The sequence below is a fragment of the Brachyhypopomus gauderio genome, unplaced genomic scaffold, assembly GCF_052324685.1.
Source record: "Brachyhypopomus gauderio isolate BG-103 unplaced genomic scaffold, BGAUD_0.2 sc348, whole genome shotgun sequence".
NCBI lineage: Eukaryota > Metazoa > Chordata > Actinopteri > Gymnotiformes > Hypopomidae > Brachyhypopomus > Brachyhypopomus gauderio.
Genome location: NW_027507169.1, coordinates 1 through 12,340, shown reverse-complemented (window position 1 = coordinate 12,340; position 12,340 = coordinate 1).

The following is a 12,340-nucleotide window of genomic DNA, read 5'->3' as shown; positions in this document are numbered from 1 at the left end:
CGCGTGAGACGGAGACGATGGGAAGTCTCGCCGTTGCCAGCGCGAGAGGAAACCGCGTCCCAGCGGCGGCGCACAGATACACACATACCTGTCGTCCGCCATACGGAGACGCGTCACTGCTGTCCTGTTACCTCAGCGTAGACCTTGTAATGCCAGATGAGAGCTGTTATCTAAGCACTGGTGCTGTTTTGTTTCTTAAAGAGGTAATACGATGAAAACTGCGTGCTTTCTTGTATTGGCAGACTGTTTCCTGATGTGTATGGCTGCACATAGCTACAAGCTGCATATACTACAAGAGTATATTTTAGGTTAACAGTCAATGTGGCCATGTCAAAAGCTTATGGCCAGCCCATGTAAATACATACAGAGTCCTGGTGACAAGGTGTGATTTTCATTATTCTTTGGTGGTTTTATATATAGCTATTGTCTATGTGCTTTACAGGGACCATTTACTTCTTAGGAACAGCTACACTTATGTATATATGCACGCCACCCTCTACGCACGCCACTTGATCTTGCACAGTGTGTCTCCACTCTGTCAACCTGTCATTATCTTTTGACTACAAGCCCATAGCTGGATGGCAGACATTTTCAGCTATTGTAGTGTTAGTGTTATTGTAGTTGTTTTGTAGTGTTAGTGGCATGGTAATGTTAGTGATGTAGAGGTAGTGTTAGTGGGTTGTTAGTGGTAGTGGTAGTATTAGTGGTGTTGTAGTGGTGTGGTCATGTTAGTGATGTAGTGTGAGTGGCTTGGTAGTATTAGTTGTAGTGCTGTGGTAGTGTTAGTGATGTGTTAGTGGCGTTGTAGTGGTGTGTTTTAGTGTTTTAGCATGGTGGTGGTGTGGTAATGTTAGTGGCATGGTAGTGGTGTGGTAGGGGTAGTGGCTTTGTAGTGGTAATGGTAGTGTTAGTGGTAGTGGTGTGGTTGTGGCGTTGTAATGGTAGTATTAGTGGCATGGTAGTGGTGTGGTAGTGGCATTGTAGTGATAGTATTAGTGGCGTGGTTGTGGTGTTGTAGTAGTAGTGGTGTTGTACTGATAATGGTAGTGTTAGTGTGGCATGGTAGTGATGTAGTGGTAGTATTAGTGGTGTGGTAGTGGTAGTGTTAGTGGCGTGGTAGTGGTGTTGTAGTGGTAGTATTAGTGGTGTGGTAGTGTTGTTGAACTGGTAATGGTAGTATTAGTAGCGTGGTGTGGTAGTGGTAGTATTTGTGGTGTTGTACTGGTAATGGTAGTGTTAGTGGTGTGGTAGTGGTAGTATTCGTCATGTTGTAGTGGTGTTGTACTGGTAGTGGTAGTGTTAGTGGTGTGGTAGTGTTGTTGAACTGGTAATGGTAGTGTTAGTAGTGTGGTGTGGTAGTGGTAGTATTCGTGGTGTTGTAGTGGTAGTGGTAGTGTTAGTGGCATGGTAGTGGTGTTGTAGTGGTAGTATTAGTGGTGTGGTAGTGGTAGTGTTGTTGAACTGGTAATGGTAGTGTTAGTAGCGTGGTGTGGTAGTGGTAGTGGTAGTGGTGTTGTAGTGGTGTTGTACTGGTAATGGTAGTGTTAGTGGTGTGGTAGTGGTAGTGTTGTTGAACAGGTAATGGTAGTGTTAGTAATGTGGTGTGGTAGTGGTAGTATTCGTGGTGTTGTAGTGGTAGTATTAGTGGCATGGTAGTGGTGTTGTAGTGGTAGTATTAGTGGTGTGGTAGTGGTAGTGTTGTTGAACTGGTAATGGTAGTGTTAGTAGCGTGGTGTGGTAGTGGTAGTGTTCGTGGTGTTGTAGTGGTGTTGTACTGGTAATGGTAGTGTTAGTGGTGTGGTAGTGGTAGTATTTGTGGTGTTGTAGTGGTGCTGTACTGGTAGTGGTAGTGTTAGTGATGTGGTAGTGTTGTTGAACTGGTAATGGTAGTGTTAGTAGTGTGGTAGTGGTAGTATTCGTGGTGTTGTAGTGTTGTTGTACTGGTAGTGGTAGTGTTAGTGGTGTTGTACTGGTAGTAGTAGTGTTAGTGGCATGGTAGTGGTGTTGTAGTGGTAGTATTAGTGGTGTGGTAGTGGTAGTGTTGTTGAACTGGTAATGGTAGTGTTAGTAGCGTGGTGTGGTAGTGGTAGTGTTCGTGGTGTTGTAGTGGTGTTGTACTGGTAATGGTAGTGTTAGTGGTGTGGTAGTGGTAGTATTTATGGTGTTGTAGTGGTGCTGTACTGGTAGTGGTAGTGTTAGTGGTGTGGTAGTGTTGTTGAACTGGTAATGGTAGTGTTAGTAGTGTGGTGTGGTAGTGGTAGTATTTGTGGTGTTGTTGTGGTGTTGTACTGGTAGTGGTAGTGTTAGTGGTGTTGTACTGGTAGTAGTAGTGTTAGTGGCATGGTAGTGGTGTTGTAGTGGTAGTATTAGTGGTGTGGTAGTGGTAGTGTTGTTGAACTGGTAATGGTAGTGTAGGTGCGTGGTGTGGTAGTGTTCGTGGTGTTGTAGTGGTGTTCTACTGGTAATGGTAGTGTTAGTGGTGTGGTAGTGGTAGTATTTGTGGTGTTGTAGTGGTGCTGAACTGGTAATGGTAGTGTTAGTAGTGTGGTGTGGTAGTGGTAGTATTTGTGGTGTTGTACTGGTAGTGGTAGTGTTAGTGGTGTTGTACTGGTAGTAGTAGTGTTAGTGGCATGGTAGTGGTGTTGTAGTGGTAGTATTAGTGGTGTGGTAGTGGTAGTGTTGTTGAACTGGTAATGGTAGTGTTAGTAGCGTGGTGTGGTAGTGGTAGTATTTGTGGTGTTGTAGTGGTGTTGTACTGGTAGTGGTAGTGTTAGTGGCATGGTAGTGGTGTGGTAGTGGTAATATTAGTGGTGTGGTAATGTTGTTGAACTGGTAATGGTAGTGTTAGTAGCGTGTTGTGGTAGTGGTGGTATTAGTGGTGTTGTACTGGTAGTGGTAGTGATGTGGTAGTGAGTTTCGCTGTTCATATTGGACCTCACATGTTCAGCGCGCTGTGTGGAAATGGACACGTGTTGCAGGAAGCCTGGACAGCTATTAAAATGAAGGAATTGCCTCTTTTGGGCACGTTTCAGCTGATGACATGATTAACAGCTTTGTCAGGTGGAGATAAGCCTTTGACATGGCTGGCAACATCACTGACGATAGACGCGGCTTGTGTGTGGAACTAATGCAGGAGGGAGCGGGGGGGTGGCATCAATAGTGCGGGAGAGGAGCGGCGTTGGCAGGGCGTGCGCTGATCTCTTCACCATGTTGTGGTTCAGTATGATAAACATGGTCTCCAAGGAAAAGTGTTAATTACACACAGACACATACATGTACACACACTCTTTCTAACTGTTTCTCTTTCTCTGTGTGTGTGTGTCTGTATCTCTCTATCTCTCTCTCTCTCTCTCTCTCTCTCTGTCCGTTTACTGATAGTGCTTCTCAAGCAGAAGTCCATTAGGCACGCAGCCCATATCTCCGACTATCTCCAGGCCATGTGCTTTATTAATGAGGGGGGTGGAGAGAGACCGTGCTTTTCATTAACCTTTATGATTCATAATTCAAGTCCTGTTCTTCTCCCCCTACGTTAATGTCCTCGCTACAAGCCTTAGGAGATGCCAGATAGGAGTCTTCTAATTGAAAATAAAAGTAATTGTGCTAAAGCAGTTCTTATGCTGGGGAGATGCGCCTGGTTTACGCTGGGGGGGTGTTGGGGTGGTTGTGGAGAGGAGCCGTGCAGGAGAAATAAACGCATAACCAGTAAAGGTCCCACGCCCACCTCCAGCACACTGGGGACACTGGGTGATGATATTCAGACATGCAGCTGACTTGGTTTACATAGTCAGGTTTGCCTTTATTCTAACAGCCTTGATTCTTTACAGCTAGGCTGTAGATGTTAATGCTAAACAATTCCTGGGTGTTTAAATGAAGGCTTCAACTTTAGTCACTCTGTGAAGCATGTAAACAAAGAAAACATACAAGCAAGGCAAAAAAGTAATCACTTATCTATACCTTTATCCGACTACACCTTTATCTGATTACACCCTTATCTGGCTACAGCCATATCCAACTACACCCTTATCTGACTATAGCCAAATCCAACTACACCCTTTTCCGACTACACCCTTATCTGACTATGCCCATATCTGTCTGTGCTTTAATAGCCAATACTTTTTTTTCTTTCTCTGATGAAAGTTTCACACATGGAAACTTTCAAATGAACTTCTAACCGGAGCACCCAAGCGTTTCGGTTCACACACATTTATCACACTCACTAAAGGCACGAGTGCTAATACACCCTGCAGTCTAAGAAACCTTCCACACGCCACAGAAACACAGCTACACCGAACAGGTTGGGGGCAGAAAGGTAGAATTAATTCTTGAAAAATAATTACTTTTTCTCTAACTGATCATTTAACTTCTATCGTCAGGCAGGGTGGCTCTCTGGAAATCCTTCCCACAGCAACCGTGCAGCTGAAATGCAAGGAAATAAGAGAAAAGCAGTGTGTCTGTGTGTGTGTGAGATATGGAGCCAGATAAAGAAAATATGAGAAAGAATGAAGGAGTTTAGCTGCTTGAAAGTTCTGCGTTTTTTCTGTTCCCATCAGAGCAGGAGCAGTCAGGGCAGTGTGCACACTCTGTGTGTCTCTCTGGTCTTCTGTACTGACCATGAATTTTTCATCAAGGCTGTTTCTTGTGCGGTCATTCACTTTCTTCTTTTCTTCCTCTCCTTCCTGTCCACACATACCTGGTTAGACAGTTGTCAGACCGCACCTCACATCCCCCCTCTTCTGATTCAGAGAGAGAGAGAGAGATAGAGAGAATGAGGGAGAGAGAGAGAGAGAGAGGAGAAAAGGATCAAGGTGAGGACAGGGCACATTCACTACTGCATGAAGTATGGTTCAGTGCTGGTGTCCATGGTAACAGCCTTCTCCTATCACAAATGAGCATATAGCTTTTAAATAATACACACTTTAAAAAACAAAAAGAAGAAAATCAAATGCAGAAAACAGATGATCAAATGTAGTGTTTATTTATTGACTGATAAATGACTGAGGAACAATTACAACGACTCCCTGCAGATCCCGACTGAGCTGAGCTGCCAAAATGTGTGTGTGATTTTTATGATGAGTAATCAGTCTGGATTTTGTAGGCGGGGTCATTGAGATTGGTCTGGATTTTGTAGGCGGGGTCATTGAGATTGGTCTGGATTTTGTAGGCGGGGTCATTGAGATTGGTCTGAATTTTCTAGGTGGGGTCATTGAGATTGGTCTGGATTTTGTAGGCAGGGTGATTGAGATGTGTCTAGATTTTGTAGGCGGGACTAATGAGATCGGTCTGGATTTTGTAGGCGGGGTAATTGAGATCGGTCTGGATTTTGTAGGCGGGACTAATGAGATCAGTCTGGATTTTGTAGGCGGGGTGAATGAGATGTGTCTGGATTTTGTAGGCGGGGTGATTGAGATGTGTCTGGATTTTGTAGGCGGGGTGATTGAGATGTGTCTGGATTTTGTAGGCGGGGTGATTGAGATCGGTCTTGACGGTCCTGCTCCTCATACTTTAGCCTGTCTAATGATGACTGAGCTTGGGGTGCCAGTGGTCTGTGTGTGTATGTACTGATCTCTCCCAGCATGGTGAAATGGCCCTGGTGATGCGCTGGTGAAATGGCCCTGGTGATACGCTGGTGTTGCGTTGGTGCTCACACGCGATGGCGGGGATGTGGTTTTCTCTTCGTTGTCTGGGAGACACGATGATCCCTCCACTGCTCAGCAGAGAATGGGCTTCTGGGTCCCCCTCACCCGTCCGCTGCTTCATCTCTCATTACACAGTAATAGAGTTCTCTCTCTCCCCCCTCATCCCTCTCTCTTTCTCCCCCATGCACACCTCTCCACCCCTCTCCACCCCTCTCCTCCCTTCCCGAGGAGCCCATTTGTCAAGGTCTGGCACGGACATGGAAGTTAATGCTGTGCGCGCGTGTGCATATGTGTGTGTGGTCCGTGTTGATGCGTGTGTGTCTCTGCGTGAGCTCACGCGTGTGTTTGGGTGTTGAAATGAAGTATCTGGGCCCAGGTGTTCGGGAGCAAGGCGACAGATGGGAACCATATCTCTCCTTTCCCTCCGCTAATATCTTACCATCTCTCCCCCTCTCAGCCCTTCATCCAGCATGACTGATCGACGCGGGATCCCCCCCCACCATCACCGTCACACGCCCTCCACGTTTACCACGAGTTGGATTGATTCAGTAAGATATCAGCTTATTAGTGTTTTTGTTAAGTGCTCTTCAGTCATTGTGTGATTATGGTCATGCTCAGTAAGTCTTTTATTTAGAGCTGCATTAAATGAGCAGGCAGCTGACTGTTTTTTCTTCCAGCAAAGTATGCAAAAAAGTCCAAATACTGATGAATAATAAACAAACAAACAAACAAAATCCCATTACATGTGATGGGCATTCATCCAACCTTTCCTGAGAGAGGTTTAAAAGACCACCTCCATGGCAACCTGACCACCGTGCACACACAGACGTATGTTAACTGCACTGATTATTGGATAATATAAGTGAAACATTCAGTGAGCTGATGTTTTATTGCCATCCACAGCAATGCTTAACTGGACATACTGCATTGTGATTAGTTTATTTCATTTACTCTCCCTTTCTTTGACTGAGTTAGGGCTCATCTAGCATTAATAATGCACAGAGCTATTTGTAGCATTCACACAAACACACACACATTCTCTTTCTCTTTACATAGCCCTTAGGCACTCCGCTGAAAAGACCTGACACCCCCCCCCCCCCCACCACCACCACCACCCCAGCACCAAATGGTATTTAATCAATTTTGCACAGCAGAAAACTTTGAGATTGCATTTTGCTTTTCTGTCAAATTGGTTGCAAATTGTGTAAATAATGTATCTGAGGCATTCGGAGATCACATTTCTTTCTTTGACACCCTCCAACACACACACACACACACACACACATGCACACACACACACACACACACACACATACACACACAAGATTAAAAGGTGTCAGATTGAAGCTCACCATTTAACCTCAGTGGGGTGGTCTCTACCCTAAAACGTATATTGATTTCCGCCATCTTGTTTATCACAGCGTATCAAGCACTCGTAATGATTCTAGATCAGGCTAAGATGGGACTTGGTCAAAAGGAATCTTGGAAGTCTTCATGAATTTTTTAGATCCTGCTTGAATTTCTTCCTAAGCAGCAAGGGAGACTTTTCACACACATGGAATAAGATTAAGGTATAAAATGTGCTGAGATCAATAATAGAACTTTGGGGGGGGGGGGGGGGTTGAGCGGTAGAGGTTTCCCTGAAGAACCTGCTCAATGACCTAGTTCTAGAAGAAGTGCGGAGAAAAACACAAACTTTACATAAATCATTAATGGCCTGGCATGACAAGTGATGTAAAGCTTTATAAAGCATTTTTTCCAGAGTAGTTCATCAGCAGTCTCAACCAGTGATGATGTCCAATTCACTGAGACCAATTAGGCCAATTCCACAGAATGTACAGACGGGGAATTTGGAAAGCGGGAGATGTCCTTGTTTTGCAGTCCGCTGCTCGTACAACGAGGTCTTGCAGGCAGCGTGTGTAACTAAGAACCAACCAACACTGAGAAGAGAGAACTGGAACACAAGTGTCATTACAGCTTGTTAGCAAAATGCCTTCAATGAAAAAACAACACACGATGGGTTTTCAGTAAGGTTAAGACAACGGACTGCCATCAGAGAGCTCGTGTGCTTGCAAGAAAGAGGGAGAGAGAGAGGAAAGGGAAAGAATGGGCGAGAGTGAGAAGGAGTGATGTTGAGAGAAAGAGGGAGAGAAAGAGTGGCAGATCAAATTGCTGAACTTAAACTGATCCTCTCTGACCTGACCTGATATACATTTCATATCCATCTGTTCAGAATCCCTGTCCCTGGGTTAAAGAGTAACCGCATAGTGTCCGTCAGGAGCTTCAGCCGAGAGGAGCGTGGTGTATATGATGATCTAAAGCTTCATCGTGCGGTCTGCCTACCACATGCCTACGCCTTCCAGCAGGGTCCTGGTACCACTCGGAGATGGTACCACTCGGAGATGGCCCTGTCTCTTGGACTGGACATGACTGAGGCTGTGTTTGTCTCTAAGCATCATCACAGTAGCGCGTAATGCTCTCCTGACTGTACCTCTACCCATACCAAGTTTCTTCGCACTCTGGGGTGCTCTGGACGGCCTCCCTGCAGACTGGTTGGACTGGTTTGGAGTAGATAGAGTCCTCACCAGGTTCATCACGCAGCATGTGCAGGGTCCAGTTCTGACACCTGAGTCAGTTGCTCAGCTCTTCCAGTGTCCTGTGCTCCACAGTGAGATAACTATCCGCACGACTGCACAAGGCTGTCAGCTGCCAACATGGACAAACCTAATTGCAAAACTAAAGCAGGGAAAATATTAAAAGAAACAACACCTGTGTGAGCTGCAGTGGTCGTTTGGAGTTGCAAAAGATTTGACATTTTGTGCAGTTTTACGTATAGTAATATGTAGCTGAGCACTGCAGTGAAGACCAGGACAGAGGCTGAGCAGGCTGGAACCCACAAAGCATCAGCTGAGCAGTGCACACACACACACACACACACACACACACACACACACACACACACACACACACACACACACACACACACAGGTGCCCAGGAGAGCTGCAGGTGACTGGAGACAGCGAGACTGAAGTTGAGCTGGATTCCTGCGTGCTGTGATTGCAACAGCTGATTTCTGAATAGTGTGATTTAAAGAAAGTGAGGAAAAGAAGAAGGAAAAGAAAAAAAGAATGAAAAATGTTAAACCTGTTGTGAATTGATCAGGACTCTGAGTGGCGAAGGGCCTTCCCTCCCGGACCGCCGTCTTGCTCCATGAACTGTGTGTGTGTGTGTGTGTGTGTGTGTGTGTGTGTGTGTGTGTGTGTGTGTGTGAGAGTGTGTGTGTGTGTGTGTGTGTGTGTGTGTGTGTGTGAGTGTGTGTGTGTGTGTGTGTGTGTGAGAGTGTGTGTGATGTAGCTTTCAAAGCATTCATGGTATTCATTATTTATCATGTGCAGGTTTGGCATGCGGTTCACATTTCCATGTCATGTACACGGGTTCCTCCGGAGATCACACACATCACAGCCTGTGATGGCTGGAAGACTGAAGGAAATCTGATTGTTTCTTAGTGAATGAAAAGCAATCACTTCTGCATCAGCAGACGCATTTTTACCACACAGAAATAGTAATAGTTTTGTGGCGCTGGAATTGACGGAGCTTTGCACCTTGACACCATGTCGCTATCTCAAGGTAGGCCCATATTTAAACTTAACTACAGCTATGTTAAGCTGAAATGTGATAGGTGCATGATATGAGATCTGTCTGGATGATCTATGAATGCATCACTGAGCTACTGTTACCAACAGGGTGATCTCAGCTTTCCCTTTGACCTGAACATATCGGATGACGTGTAGTCTGGAAACTGGTCCATCCCGGATAATCGATTCTGGGATCCTGGAAATAAATTCCCCCATCCCAGAAATAAACTGGAGTAAGGAACCCAGCCTGAAGGGATTAATGGCCAAGCAGTCTGCCAGTGGCTTGTTGCGTCTGACTGTATTTTATCACCTTTCCGCATGCGTGTGCATGTGGATGTTGAAGAGACGGCAGCAGCTCCTCGGTGGGTGGGCGGGGAGGCCCTCAGAGCCAGGGCCACACTCACCACACAGCTCCTGCAGGATGGCAGAGGAGATGAGAAGGAGGAGACCCTTTCTCCACTGTGAAGTCCCCATCGCAGCGTCTTCGGGGACACGTGCCCCAGCTGCTGTAAGGACGCTTCGTGTCAGGGCTTCTCCGGCGGTTTTGACTCGTGTGAAGCGACACTGATCTGATGGATGTTTTTAACTCTCTGTTTTAGATGTACATGACTTCAAAAATTACCTGGAGCCAGTCAACAAGTAGGCTGGAAAAAATCTTAGAAAAGTGTTCCTTAAGTACGAGTCCGTGACATTAGCGTTAGCGTTTCGCATTTGCATTACAGATGACTGCCTGTTTCGATAGCTCAGTACTAGACGCCTTTATTAGCATTCAGGCAGCGTGGAGCCGGGACAGAAACTTCAAGCGACTGTGGAGTAATTAGCCGCCTTGGAGGTGATCATCTGCGGAAGCTGATGGCACAGCTGCAGCGCACGGCATTAGCGATCATAAAACCAACACTGAAGACATGAGCCAGGGAGGGTGTGTGGTGTGGTGAGGGTGTGTGGTGTAGGGAGGGTGTGTGGTGTGGGGAGGGTGTGTGGTGTGGTGAGGGTGTGTGGTGTGGTGAGGGGTGTGTGGTGTGTGGTGTGGTGAGGGTGTGTGGTGTGGGGAGGGTGTGTGGTGTGTGGTGTGGTGAGGGTGTGTGGTGTAGGGAGGGTGTGTGGTGTGGGGAGGGTGTGTGGTGTGGTGAGGGTGTGTGGTGTGGGGAGGGTGTGTGGTGTGGGGAGGGTGTGTGGTGCGGGGAGGGTGTGTGGTGTGTGGTGTAGGGAGGGTGTGTGGTGCGGGGAGGGTGTGTGGTGTGTGGTGTAGGGAGGGTGTGTGGTGTGGGGAGGGTGTGTGGTGTAGGGAGGGTGTGTGGTGCGGGGAGGGTGTGTGGTGTGGTGAGGATGTGTGGTGTGTGGAGGGTGTGTGGTGTGGTGAGGGTGTGTGGTGTGGGGAGGGTGTGTGGTGTGGGGAGGGTGTGTGGTGTGGTGAGGGTGTGTGGTGTGGGGAGGGTGTGTGGTGTGGTGAGGGTGTGTGGTGTGTGGTGTGGTGAGGGTGTGTGGTGTGGGGAGGGTGTGTGGTGTGGTGAGGGTGTGTGGTATGGGGAGGGTGTGTGGTGCGGGGAGGGTGTGTGGTGCGGGGAGGGTGTGTGGTGCGGTGAGGGTGTGTGGTGCGGTGAGGGGTGTGTGGTGTGGTGAGGGTGTGTGGTGTGGTGAGGGTGTGTGGTATGGGGAGGGTGTGTGGTAGGGAGGGTGTGTGGTGTGGTGAGGGTGTGTGGTATGGGGAGGGTGTGTGGTGTAGGGAGGGGTGTGGTGGTGTGGTGAGGGTGTGTGGTGTAGGGAGGGTGTGTGGTGCGGGGAGGGTGTGTGGGTGTGGTGAGGGTGTGTGGTGTAGGGAGGGTGTGTGGTGTGGGGAGGGTGTGTGGTGTGGGAGGGTGTGTGGTGCGGGAGGGTGTGTGGTGTGGTGAGGGTGTGTGGTGTGAGGGTGTGTGGTGTAGGGAGGGTGTGTGGTGTGGTGAGGGTGTGTGGTGTAGGGAGGGTGTGTGGTGTGTGGTGTGGTGAGGGTGTGTGGTGCGGGGAGGGTGTGTGGTGTGGTGAGGGTGTGTGGTGTAGGGAGGGTGTGTGGTGTGGTGAGGGTGTGTGGTGTGGGGAGGGTGTGTGGTGTGGTGAGGGTGTGTGGTGTGGGGAGGGTGTGTGGTGTGTGGTGTGGTGAGGGTGTGTGGTGTGGGGAGGGTGTGTGGTGTGTGGTGTAGGGAGGGTGTGTGGTGTGAGGGTGTGTGGTGTGGTGAGGGTGTGTGGTGTGTGGTGTGGTGAGGGTGTGTGGTGTGGTGAGGGTGTGTGGTGTGGTGAGGGTGTGTGGTGTGTGGTGTGGAGGGTGTGTGGTGTGGTGAGGGTGTGTGGTGTGAGGGTGTGGGGGTGAGTGTGGTGAGGGTGGTGGTGTGGTGGGTGTGGTGTGTGGTGTGGTGAGGGTGTGTGGTGTGGTGAGGGTGTGTGGAGTGGTGGGTGTGGTGTGGTGAGGGGGTGTGTGGTGTGGGAGGGTGTGGGTGTGGTGGGGTGTGGGTGTGGTGTGTGGTGGGAGGGTGTGTGGTGTGGGGAGGGTGTGTGGTGTGGTGAGGGTGTGTGTGGTGTGTGGTGGGAGGGTGTGTGTGTGGTGTGGGGAGGGTGTGTGGTGTGGGAGGGTGTGTGGAGGGTGTGTGGTGTGGGAGGTGTGTGGTGATGGTGAGGGTGTGTGGTGTGTGGTGTGGGAGGGTGTGGGGGTGGTGTGGTGAGGGTGTGTGGTGTGGTGTGGGAGGGTGTGTGGGTGTGTGGTGTGGGGAGGTGTGTGGTGTGGGGAGGGTGTGTGGGTGAGGGTGTGTGGTGTGGGGAGGGTGTGTGGTGTGGGAGGGTGGTGTGGTGTGTGGTGTGGGAGGGTGTGTGGTGTGTGGTGTGGGGAGGGTGTGTGGTGTGGTGGGAGGGTGTGGTGTGTGGGTGAGGGTGTGTGGTGTGGGGAGGGTGTGTGGTGTAGGGAGGGTGTGTGGTGTGGGGTGGGTGTTGTGGTGTGGTGAGGGGTGTGGTGTGGTGGTGTGGTGGTGCGGGGTGGTGTGGTGAGGTGTGGTGAGGGGAGGGTGTGTGGTGTAGGGAGGGTGTGTGTGTGTGGGGAGGGTGTG